This window comes from Rhinatrema bivittatum, chromosome 2 (assembly GCF_901001135.1).
Source record: "Rhinatrema bivittatum chromosome 2, aRhiBiv1.1, whole genome shotgun sequence".
Lineage (NCBI taxonomy): Eukaryota > Metazoa > Chordata > Amphibia > Gymnophiona > Rhinatrematidae > Rhinatrema > Rhinatrema bivittatum.
Window position 1 is genome coordinate 602614247 of NC_042616.1, and position 12399 is coordinate 602626645.

A 12399-nucleotide genomic window follows, 5' to 3' on the forward strand; every position below is an offset into this window, starting at 1 on the left:
TTGAACTGAGACTACAAAAAAAATCTGAAACTTCAAAAAGGCTTTAAAAACATGGCTTTTTTACTCAAGCATATGGAACAGATTCTAGCCAGTGATTATTATTTTATGTATGTTTAGTTGATTTGATTATATTTTAGTTTTAAATTAATTTAATATAAAGGTTTTTAGTATTTTATTAAGTATTGAGTTTGATAATTTTACTTCATGATTGTATTATTATTTCAATTATGTTTTTTGGCATTCTTGTTATATAATTGTAAACTGTTGTGAAGGTTATGTTGGACTCGTGGACCCTTGGACCGATCGGAACCAGATGGCGAGCCACTGAGTGAGGTGGCAGCGGAAGTCCCGATCGGAAGGCGGCAAGGCCCAAGTTCTGAGTGGCTGAAGTGGGATCCCGGAAAGCCCTATGCGACCAAGGGCTGTGGCAAGGAAGGACGAAACGGTGAAGCTGGTATGATGGTGAGAAGATCTTCGCCCTGGAAGCCGAGCCTCCCCCGAGAGGAGCTCATAGGAGTTCGGCCGCTGGGACTTAGGAGATTCACCCTGGAAGCCGGCGTCCCCCCAGGAGGAGCCCGTAGGGACCCGGCCGCTGGGACTTAGGAGAGCCCGCGGGGGCGGAGTCAGATGGAGTCCAAGGTAGTCGCTCACCAGTCCAGAGTCGTGTGCCAGGGAATCGTCGCTTGCCAGTCCGAGATCAGAAGCCGAAGGATCGCTGTAAGCCACACCGGGGTCCGAGAGCCGGGAGTCGTCGTCAGCCAGTCCGAGGTCCAGAGCCAGAGGGAACACTGTAAGCCGCGCCGGGTCAGAAGCCAAGAGTCGTCGTAATCCAGTCCAGAGTCAAAAGCCGAGAATCACCGTAAGCCAGTCCGAGATCAGGAAACACAAGAAACCAAGAGGGGACAGGAACGCAGCAACTGGAGACAGGGTAAACCTGGGAACCTCGTTGCAAGGCCCTGAGGAGAGGGACTGCAGGGCTTAAATAGCCCCTACCGCGTCTGATGTCACCCGAGGGAGGAAACAGGTTTCGCGCGCCTGGCCCTTTAAATCTAGGGCCGATTCGCGCGCGTGCGCCTAGGGGGCGGAGCCAGCCGCGGCCGGACGCCGGCTGCTCCGCCGGAGTGGGGGCACCGCGGGAGAAGCGGAGACAGGCCCGGGCATAGCACGCGAGTGCCGGGGGCGCGGCGACACGAACCGCCGGAGGCCCGAGGAGGACGGGAAGAACCCGGAAGCCCCAGGAGGTAGGCGGTGTGGCCGGGGCCGACCCGGGACCGCAACAGTACCCCCCCTCCTACGCCCCCTCCCGGGGGGCCGCGGGTTGCCCGGATGCCGAAAATGGAACTCCCGAAGAAGGTTCTTATCCAGGATGTGGGAAGAGGGCTCCCATGAATTCTCCTCCGGACCATATCCCTCCCAAGATAGTAGGTACTCCCAGCGGCGGCGATGGCGTCGGACATCCAATACCTCTTTTACCGTGTAGGTGTCATCCGGATCTGAGGAAACCTCGGAGGGCTCTGGCGGGGAAGTCCGAAATCGGGAGAGTACCAGAGGTTTGAGGAGGGACACATGGAAGACATCATGGATCTTGAGCGTGGAAGGCAGGCATAGTCTGTAGGATACAGCCCCAATGCGTTCGGCCACCGGGAAGGGTCCAATGTAACGCGGCGCTAGTCTCATGGACGGAGTCCGCAATTGGATGTGCTTAGTGCTTAGCCATACCCTCGTCCCGGGTAGGAAGACCGGAGCGGGCCGTCGAGCCCTATCTGCATATGCCTTAAAGCGGGCGGCAGTTCTGCGAAGCTTTTCCTGAGTGGCAAGCCAGAGGCGTTGGAGCTGGCTGGCCGTTAGTTGCGCCACCGGGGAGGTGACCTGCACTGGTAATGGCAACGGAGGTCTAGGCACCCTCCCATAAACTAGTTGGAAGGGAGGCTGTAGCGTAGCGGAGTGCTTGTGGCGATTATAGGAGAATTCCGCCCAGGGAATGAGAGAGACCCAGTTGTCTTGGAGCTCATCTACAAAGGCTCTGAGGAAGGTCTTCAGAGAGTGGTTAGTCCGCTCCACCTGTCCGTTACCCTGGGGATGGAAAGCCGTGGTAAAATCCAATTGTACCCCGAATTTCCTGCACAATGCCCTCCAGTACTTGGCTGTGAATTGGGGGCCTCGATCAGAAGTGATGTGCGACGGTAGTCCATGTAGTCGGAAAATATGCTGAACAAATAGATCAGCCAGCTCAGGGGCTGTAGACAGCTTGGGAAGAGGGACAAAGTGAGCCATCTTTGAAAATCGGTCAACGGTGACCCAAATCACGGTTTTACCCTCAGAGGGAGGCAAGTCCACCACAAAGTCTGTGGATAGGTGGGACCACGGTTCCTGTGGGAATAGGGAGCGGCTGGAGTAGACCCCAGGGGCGGCCCGGAGGTGGTTTTGCTGAGCGCATGTGGGGCAGGACTGAACATAGTGCCGAACATCCTCCCTCACTCTTGGCCACCAATAGAACTCTGTGAGCATGTCAAGGGTTCGAGTAATTCCGGGGTGACCAGCCGTCAGGGAGTCGTGTGCCCATGCCAGAACTTTTCTCCGAGAACGAGCTGGAACCACCGTCTTCCCTTCGGGGCCCAGTTCCCTGGCTGCCAGTAGAACTTTAGCTGGATCTAGAATGTATTGAGGAGTCTCCAACACATCGTCAACCTCTGTGGTGCAGGAGAGGGCATCCGCCCGAACATTCTTGGCTGTGGGTCGGTAGCGAAGCGAGAAGTCGAACCGACTAAAAAAGAGAGACCAGCGGGCCTGTCGAGGATTGAGCCTCTGTGCATGTGACAAGTACTGCAAATTCTTGTGGTCGGTATACACTATGACCGGATGCTGAGCTCCCTCCAGCCACTGGCGCCACTCCTCGAAGGCCAACTTTATGGCCAATAATTCTTTGTCCCCAATGCCGTAGTTCTTCTCTGCCGGCGAAAACTTGCGGGAGAAGTATGAGCAAGGCCAGATTTTGCCGGTCTGGGAGGTTTGGAGCAGCACCGCCCCTACCGCGACGTCAGAGGCATCCACTTCCACAATAAACTGACGCTGAGGATCTGGATGTCGGAGACAGGTGTCCTGTAAGAAGGCTTCCTTGAGATCCTGGAAGGCCTGTGTAGCAGCGGGAGGCCAGTTTCGCACATCCGCGCCCTTCCGTGTGAGGGCCGTCAGGGGGGCCACCAGGCTGGAGTAATGCGGGATGAACTGTCGGTAGAAATTGGCGAATCCTAAGAACCGTTGGAGTGCTTTCACTCCCGACGGCTGCGGCCAGATCTTGATGGCGCTCACCTTGTCGGGGTCCATGCGGAAGCCAGTAGAGGAGACAATATACCCCAGGAACGGCAGTGACTCCTGTTCGAACTGGCATTTCTCTAGTTTGGCGTATAAACGGTTCTCCCTTAGTTTCAGTAGAACTTGGCGCACGTGTTGCCGATGTGCCTCGAGGTCCTGAGAATATATCAATACATCGTCTAGATATACGATGACGGAAGTGTATAAGAAGTCACGGAGCACCTCGTTCATAAGGTTTTGGAATACCGCGGGGGCGTTGCAGAGACCAAAAGGCATGACCAGGTATTCATAATGGCCGTCCCTGGTGTTAAAAGCGGTCTTCCACTCGTCCCCAGGGCGTATGCGAACGAGATTATAAGCGCCTCGGAGGTCCAATTTGGTAAAGACGCGAGCCCCTTGGAGGCGGTCCAAAAGCTCCGGGATCAGGGGCAACGGGTAACGATCTCGGCGAGTGATTTGGTTCAAGCCCCGATAATCTATACAGGGGCGAAGAGACCCGTCTTTCTTTCCCACGAAGAAAAACCCGGCCCCGGCCGGGGACTTAGATGGTCTGATGAAGCCCCGGTCCAAGTTTTCCTTTATATATGCTGACATAGCTTGGGTTTCAGGCAGAGACAGGGGGTAGACTCTCCCACAGGGCGGTGTTGTTCCTGGCAACAAGTTGATTGCACAATCAAAGGGTCGGTGCTCCGGGAGTAATTCTGCCTTTTCCTTAGAGAAGACATCCTGAAAGGCACGATACAGTGGTGGTACCGTTAACGGGGTTGTGAGGAGCGGAATTGTTCGCAGCGGGCATGTGGGAAGGCAATGACGGTGGCACGCGGAACTCCAGGAAGTGATCTGAAGGGATCTCCAATCAATCACTGGTGAGTGTTCCCTAAGCCAAGGTAGACCCAGGATGATTGGATGGATAGATTTTTCGAGGATCAGAAACGAGATCTCTTCCTGGTGGAGGGCCCCGACCAGAAGCTGCAGGGGACCAGTGCGAGTGGAAATGGTTCCAGGAAGTGGGTCCCCCTGAATGGAAGAGACACGCATGGGCGATTCTTGGGGACAAACGCCGAGCTGGAGCTGTTGTACTAGTTCTCGGAGGATGAAATTCCCCCCGGACCCAGAATCGAGTAAGGCTAGGGTATCGAACCCTCCTCCAGGAAGACATAGTCGTACCGGGACGGTACATGGGGAGTTGGAAGAAATGTTGCCTAGAGTCAACTCCCCGCTGAGCTCTAGGTTCGGGCGTTTCCCGGACGCTCGGTACAACGTGCTAGGAAATGCCCCTGGGCCCCGCAATACAGGCACAGTCCTTGAGAGCGCCGGCGCCTCCGTTCCTCAGCCGAGAGAGGGCCCCTACCCAGTTGCATGGATTCTTCAGGTGGAAGAGCAGCTGCCGAAGGTGGAGTGACTCGAACCTGAGGTGGCGTGGTTCGACGAGCGGCTTGCCCCTGGCCGGACCTTCGCTCACGAAAATGGCGCTGGATGCGCCGGTCCACGCGTCCAGCCAGTTCTATGAGTTCCTGTAGGTCATCCGGGAGGTCCCGGGCCGCGAGTTCATCCTGGAGCCGAGGAGAGAGGCCCTCCAGGAATATCCCGTGTAAACTGTCCTCTCCCCAGGCTAGCTCAGTAGCCAGGGTCTGGAATTCCATCGCAAATTCCTCTAAGGGGCGATTGCCTTGTCTCAGCTGGAGGAGTTCTGAGGCAGCAGTGGAGGCCCGGGATGGTTCGTCAAATATCCTCCGGAAGGCTTTGACGAATTGCACGAGGTTATTTAATCGGGAGTCTTGGCACTCCCAAAGGGAGGAAGCCCAAGTCAAGGGTTTCCCGTCCAGGAGAGAGATAATGTAGGTCGTCTTAGACCGGTCCGTGATGAACTGGGCTGGCAGGAGGTCGAAACGGATATAGCAGTGGTTGAGAAAACCCCGACATGCCTTCGGATCCCCAGCGTACCTAGGGGGTGCTGGCATCTGTACCGGAACAGGGGAACCCGGGTTGACCTGAGACGTGGATGCTGCGGGGCGAGCTGCGGAAGTCCCTTCTACCCGATCCGCCAGGCGTTGAACGGCCGACATCAATGTGTCGAGGCAGGATTGCTGTTGCTGCAGCTTCTGGGCTATGCCTGGGATAGCCTTTAGACCGGCAAGATCCGCCGGGTCCATGGCCTTGCAATCTGTTGGACTCGTGGACCCTTGGACTGATCGGAACCAGATGGCGAGCCGCTGAGTGAGGTGGCAGCGGAAGTCCCAATCGGAAGGCGGCAAGGACCGAGTTCTGAGTGGCTGAAGTGGGATCCCGGAAAGCCCTATGCGACCAAGGGCTGTGGCAAGGAAGGACGAAACGGTGAAGCTGGTACGATGGTGAGAAGATCTTCGCCCTGGAAGCCGAGCCTCCCCCGAGAGGAGCTCGTAGGAGTTCGGCCACTGGGACTTAGGAGATTCACCCTGGAAGCCGGCGTCCCCCCAGGAGGAGCCCGTAGGGACCCGGCCGCTGGGACTTAGGAGAGCCCGCGGGGGCGGAGTCAGATGGAGTCCAAGGTAGTCGCTCACCAGTCCAGAGTCGTGTGCCAGGGAATCGTCGCTTGCCAGTCCGAGATCAGAAGCCGAAGGATCGCTGTAAGCCACACCGGGGTCCGAGAGCCGGGAGTCGTCGTCAGCCAGTCCGAGGTCCAGAGCCAGAGGGAACACCGTAAGCCGTGCCGGGTCAGAAGCCAAGAGTCGTCGTAATCCAGTCCAGAGTCAGAAGCCGAGAATCACCGTAAGCCAGTCCGAGATCAGGAAACACAAGAAACCAAGAGGGGACAGGAACGCAGCAACTGGAGACAGGGTAAACCTGGGAACCTCGTTGCAAGGCCCTGAGGAGAGGGACTGCAGGGCTTAAATAGCCCCTACCGCGTCTGATGTCACCCGAGGGAGGAAACAGGTTTCGCGCGCCTGGCCCTTTAAATCTAGGGCCGATTCGCGCGCATGTGCCTAGGGGGCGGAGCCAGCCGCGGCTGGACGCCGGCTGCTCCGCCGGAGTGGGGGCACCGCGGGAGAAGCGGAGACAGGCCCGGGCGTAGCGCGCGAGTGCCGGGGGCACGGCGACACGAACCGCCGGAGGCCCGAGGAGGACGGGAAGAACCCGGAAGCCCCAGGAGGTAGGCGGTGCGGCCGGGGCCGACCCGGGACCGCAACAGGTTAAACACCAAACATCGGTATATAAAACTGACTAAATAAATAAATCCCTTCCCTTCATTCATTGGCCTATTCACAAAGATATGTATAACAAAACAAGGCATTACTAGTATTCTTGATGTGTGTACATACAGTAAATATAGAAGAATAAGAACACCTTAGGGACTGGCACAAAATTAACAAAAAATATATTTATTAATTTTTCACAATTATATAAAACAATACAATAAAGAAAAGAATTGGCAAGTGCTTCAGAACCAAGGTATGTCTAACTATATGTTGTTGTGATCTTGTCTTAATAAAACAGTTTTCAGATAAGAAAAGGATTGGCTAGCACCAGATGTTGAAAAGGGTAAAAGTCCAAAAATGTCTTTATGGAGAGAAGTTGGTGATACAGTCTTTATAAATGGTGTGGGGTAAGGATGTGCTCCAAATTGTAGAAGAAACTGATGTTTGAAAATACATGCAGCTGAAATGTTGCTTAAGGAAGCTGTTCCATCATAAACCCATGTGAAATCAACTGTTCACTGCATAGGTTATCATATTAAAGAGAGAGCTGAGTACTCACACATGCACTGGATGTGTTCACCACTGAACAAACCCGGACAAACAGTCCTTCACATGTTTCGCCAATGCTGGCTTCCTCGGGGGGGGGGGGGGGGGGGGGGGGGGGGGAGTGATATCATAAACGCTGTACAGACATTGCTACATTGTAATAGTCTGAGCAGTGTTAGCTCAGCATCATTTAGTTTATCAAAGGAAAAGTATCAGTAGCTTTTAATCAGCTAATTTAAGTTCATGGCATTGAAACCTTCAGCGAGTGTCAGAGCAGGGCTCTCAAAACCTTTTCAATATCTGGTGCCAGCAAATCCTTTTTTTTATTGTTTTTGAACATAAGAATCCCCAAGATGTACCTATTCTATATTTACTATCTATCTATCTATCTGTCTATCTATATACCAATAAAAGCACTAATGTGTAAAATCCAAAAGTAATGTTATAAATTTAAAACAATAATTCTTTATTGACAAGTTATATACAATAAAATAAATGAGAATACTGTAAGATCAAAACAGAATGTCAGCCAATAATATTCAAATTGGAAAATCCTAACTGACTAGGACTTTTAAAACAGTTATGCAACACCGAGTATGATACAAATATATCTATAATTTGATACAAATTAAAAAACAACCTGACACAATGTAGTAACTCCATATCATAAAGGACCTGATACAATGTGATGACTTTTGCCTATTGTTACAAATGATACAATGTGATGATACAATATAATGATACAATGTGATAACTTTTGCCTATTGACACAAATGATACAATGTGTTGATACACTGTAATGATACAATGTAATGATACAATGCAATGACGTTTGCCTATTGATACAAATGATACAATGTGATGATGCAATGTAATGATATAATGTGATGACTTTTGGCTTTTGATACAAATAATACACTGTGATGACTTTTGCCTATTGCTACAAATGATGCAATGTGTTGATACACTGTAATGATACAATGTAATGATACAATGCAATGACGTTTGCCTATTGATACAAATGATACAATGTGATGATACAATGAAATAATTTAATGTGATGACGTTTGGCTCTTGATACAAATAATGCACTGTGATGACTTTTGCCTATTGTTACAAATAATACAATCGGGCCGATACAGTACAGTGCACTCTGACCGAGCGCACTGTTAGCCAGCATTTGGACGTGCGTTTTGGACGCGCTAGCTTTACCCCTTATTCAGTAAGGGGTAATAGCATGTCCAAAACGTGCGTCCAACCCCCGCAAACCTAATACTGCCCACAACATGCAAATGCATGTTGATGGCCCTATTAGGTATTCCTGTGTGATTCAGAAAGCAAAATGTGCAGCCAAGCCACACATTTTACTTTCAGAAATTAGCGCCTACCCAAAGGTAGGCACTGATTTCTTCAGGCACCAGGAAAGTGCACAGAAAAGCAGTAAAAACTGCTTTTCTGTGCGACCCTCCGACTTAATATCATGGCGATATTAAGTCGGAGGTCCCAAAAGTTTAAAAAAGTAAAAAATAAAAAATAATAAAAATTTTAAATGGGCCCGCGGTTGGCAGGTCGAAAACTGGATGCTCAATTTTGCTGGCGTCCGGTTTCCAAACCCGTGGATGTCAGTGGGTTCAAGAACCGACGCCGACAAAATTGAGCGTCGGCTGTCAAACCCGCTGACAGCCGCCGCTTCCGTCAAAAAAGAAGCTCTAGGGACATGCTAGTGTCCCTGTCACCTCTTTTTACCGCCGGGCCTAATTTAAATAAATTAAAATACTGTATCACGCGCACAGGAGAGTGTCCTGTGCGCATGCCGGGAGAGTGGGTGCTCACCTGCTCTCCCGCGATTTTACTGTATGGGCCCGAATGTGATGATACAATGTGATTACTTTTGCCTATTGTTACAAATATGTGATGAATCAATGTAATGAAACAATGTGATAATTTTTGCCTATTGTTACAAATGATACAATGTGATGACAGAATGTAATGATATAATGTGATGACTTTTGGCTCTTGTTACAAATAATACACTGTGATGACTTTTGCCTATTGTTACAAATGATACAATGTTATAATAAAATGTAATGATACAATGTGATGACTTTTGGCTATTGTTACTGAAGATGGAGGGAAACAATCATGGGTGATAATGTGAAATCCCCAACAAGGCCCTGTTTTGCCTGAACCGGCTTCCTCAGGGAGAACCCATGGATCAAAACAGACCACATTGTATGGGTATCAAGTTTGCAAAGTCAAAAATTCACCATGAGAGCATGGATATCTGCCATGGGGCTGTCTATGAAGGGTGGCTCGCGGGAATGACGGCTACTACCTGGAGATAATACCCTTATTCAATAAACATACACATGGTTAATGCAACTCCAACATTGCTCTAACTTCAATTGCAAGAGGAAATGTGGAAAAAAGGATTTCCATTCACAAAAAAGCGGGGAGTAGCTTGCTTATTACGGCGGTTACTACCCCAAACCAAATAAGCCTGATACTTCACTTTCAATGCATATCCAACATAGCTCTCTGCTTCAACTGCAGGGGAGAAAAACCAATACTTCATGCATATCCAGCATAGCTCTCTGCTTCAATGGCAGGGGAGAAAGACCGATACTTCACGCATATCCAGCATAGCTCTCTGCTTCAACGGCAGGGGAGAAAAACCAATACTTCATGCATATCCAGCATAGCTCTCTGCTTCAGCGACAGGGGGGAATGAAGAAAAGTGGATCTATATACAGACAACAACCAACAAGGACTGAATTACATAGTCTGGGTAAACAAATAAGCATGGGTATAGCTTGCTTATTGCAGCGGTTACTGCCAACTAATTAAGCTAGATATTTCACTTAGATGCAGTTCCAACACTGCTTTCTACATTAATGGTGGGGGTGGACGGGAAATAGAACCAAAAGGTTACTAAGAGCCAAGAGAAACAGATAAGTATGAGAAAAAAAAAGGGTGAAGCTTGCTGGGCAGACTGGAAGGGCCTTTTGGTCTTCTTCTGCCATCATTTCTATGTTTCTATGTTTCTATGTTATGATCTGCTCCTCCAGAGGGGAGGAGTTAGTAATCTTTTTTTTTTTTTAATGTTTTATTTATGCTTATTCAAAAACAAATAACAATATTGTTTAGGGAATCAGATGTTATCGTTACTATAAGATAATCACAATATACTATAAACAATTACAAAGTAAATACAACATCTGAAATATCTAGGTAAAGAACTAAGAGATTTAGCAGTTTAAGAGGAAAAAAAAGAGCGGTTTAAGGACAATAAGGAGAAAACTCCTATTACAATTGAAAAACAAAGGTGTCATCTAGATATCTCTACTTTGCACTAGGCTCCATAACTACAACCTTAGGGGTCTGGGAATCAAGAAAAGCACGGAGTTGTGACACTTCAAAGAAAATTTACTTTTGATTATTACTTACAATTTCACATTTGCAAGGAAACTTCAACAACATTTTCCCACCCTTGGACTCAACCTCTGCTCTCAAATCTAAGAATTTTCTTCTCCTGTCCTGTGTCAATCTACAAAAATCAGGGTATATACGTATTTTTTCACCATGGAACAAAGCAAGACGATTTTTCATATAAAGCATCAATACAGTCTCTCTATCTGATGCAAAAGTAAATGAAATATGCATATCATTCCTAGTTGAAATTACCGTCTCTACAGAAGACTCAATTATTGCTGAAAGATTAATCTGTTCTTCCACTATTTTGTTCTTATCATCTGTTTTATCTTTTGGTAACACATAATAAATTTTTGATAAAACAGGTAGTGATTTTTCTTGCATTTTTAATATTTGCACTAAGTATTCTTTAAACATGTCATAAGCAGAGATTAACTCTTTTCTTGGGAAATTAAGTATTCTTAAATTTAAATATTTCAATGAATTTTCAATCCCTTCAAACCTTTTTTCATACAATATCTTTGCTTTAGCAAATATTTGCTGCCAGTTCTCTGGTTTAACCAATTTAGCCTCCATTTGTTCAATTTTTTCTTGTTTCTTACTAAGAGAAAGCTCAATGTTATCAAATCGTTTATTTGAGTCTACTATAATTCTAGTTAAATTAATGATCGCAGTTTCAAGAGACTTTATAGCAGTCCATAATGAATTCAACATAATTTCTTTAGGTTCATCCAGGGGTAGTCTTAACCCCTTATCTTCTCCTGTACCCAATTGCCCCTCAGCAGGTATGGTTCCCTCTCCAAGACCTTCTAAAGCTACTTCTAGTTTTAAAAAGTCTGATGGTATATTATATGGTAGGGGAGGGTGGCTTGGTGCACCAGGACTCATAGTTGTTTCGGCCTGAGGATCCGAAGTTCGCTCCATATCGAGTCCTTCTGCGGCCAGGTCTCCTGGTATATTTCCAGATGATAAAGCGAAAAAAGTTGGAATCTGTAATTGCGTAGCTGTTGACAAAGGTTGAGGAAGAAACCATCTCCCTTATATTTGCCTTACGCAAATATGAGGCATTTGAAGCACTTTGAAACTTACAGATAGGTTTTTCACTTCACCTTTAAATTACTGCAATCTCTTAGATGGAGGCCGATCGGGGCTGAATCGTGCTCTCCTTTCCCCAGGTCTGGAACAAGGCAATGTCAAAAAGGAAAAGTAGTCTCCCGTTTCTCGACCTCAAAGAAATAGAGTGGGGGGCCAGCTTTTATATCTCCAGCGGGTCCCTCCCCAATGACGTCACAACCAGGAAGTGTTGAGAAGGAAATTCACCGGGGCTGAATCGCGGTCTCCTTACCCCGTGTCTGGAACAAGGCAATGTCAAAAAGGCAAAGTAGTCTCTCGCTTCTCGACCTCCAGGAGTTAGTAATCTGTTATGAGTGAGCTCCCCAGGAGGGAGGAGTTAGCTATCTGTTAGAGGTTTGCTCCTCCAGAAGGAGGAGTTGGCACTCTGTATAATCTGAGTTGCAATCTGTTATGGTTCTGATGTTTGATGGGCGGAGACACAGATGAGAGCTAGTACTCTGTTATGCTCAGCTCCTGAAGTGGGAGGAGTGAACACCCCTTCTTTATTTTCCTACTCCAAGTTAAGGCTTCCTTGTTATAATGTAACTGTATGCTCTGTATCTCTTGTTGATTGGTTAATTGTATATTCTACTTAGTTCATTGTAAACCGAATTGATTTGATTTGTATCAAGAAAGTCGGTATATAAAAGCCTTAATAAATAAATAAATAAAATAAAAATAAATAAATAAATAGGTGAAAACTTGGCCGATGGCAGATGACAGCGCCCCCAAGGGGATATCCTGAAAGGGACCACCGGCTAGGCTTGATTATGGAGACAGACACAGATAGTTCTTTTATTAGACAGGTTAGTAGAACCAC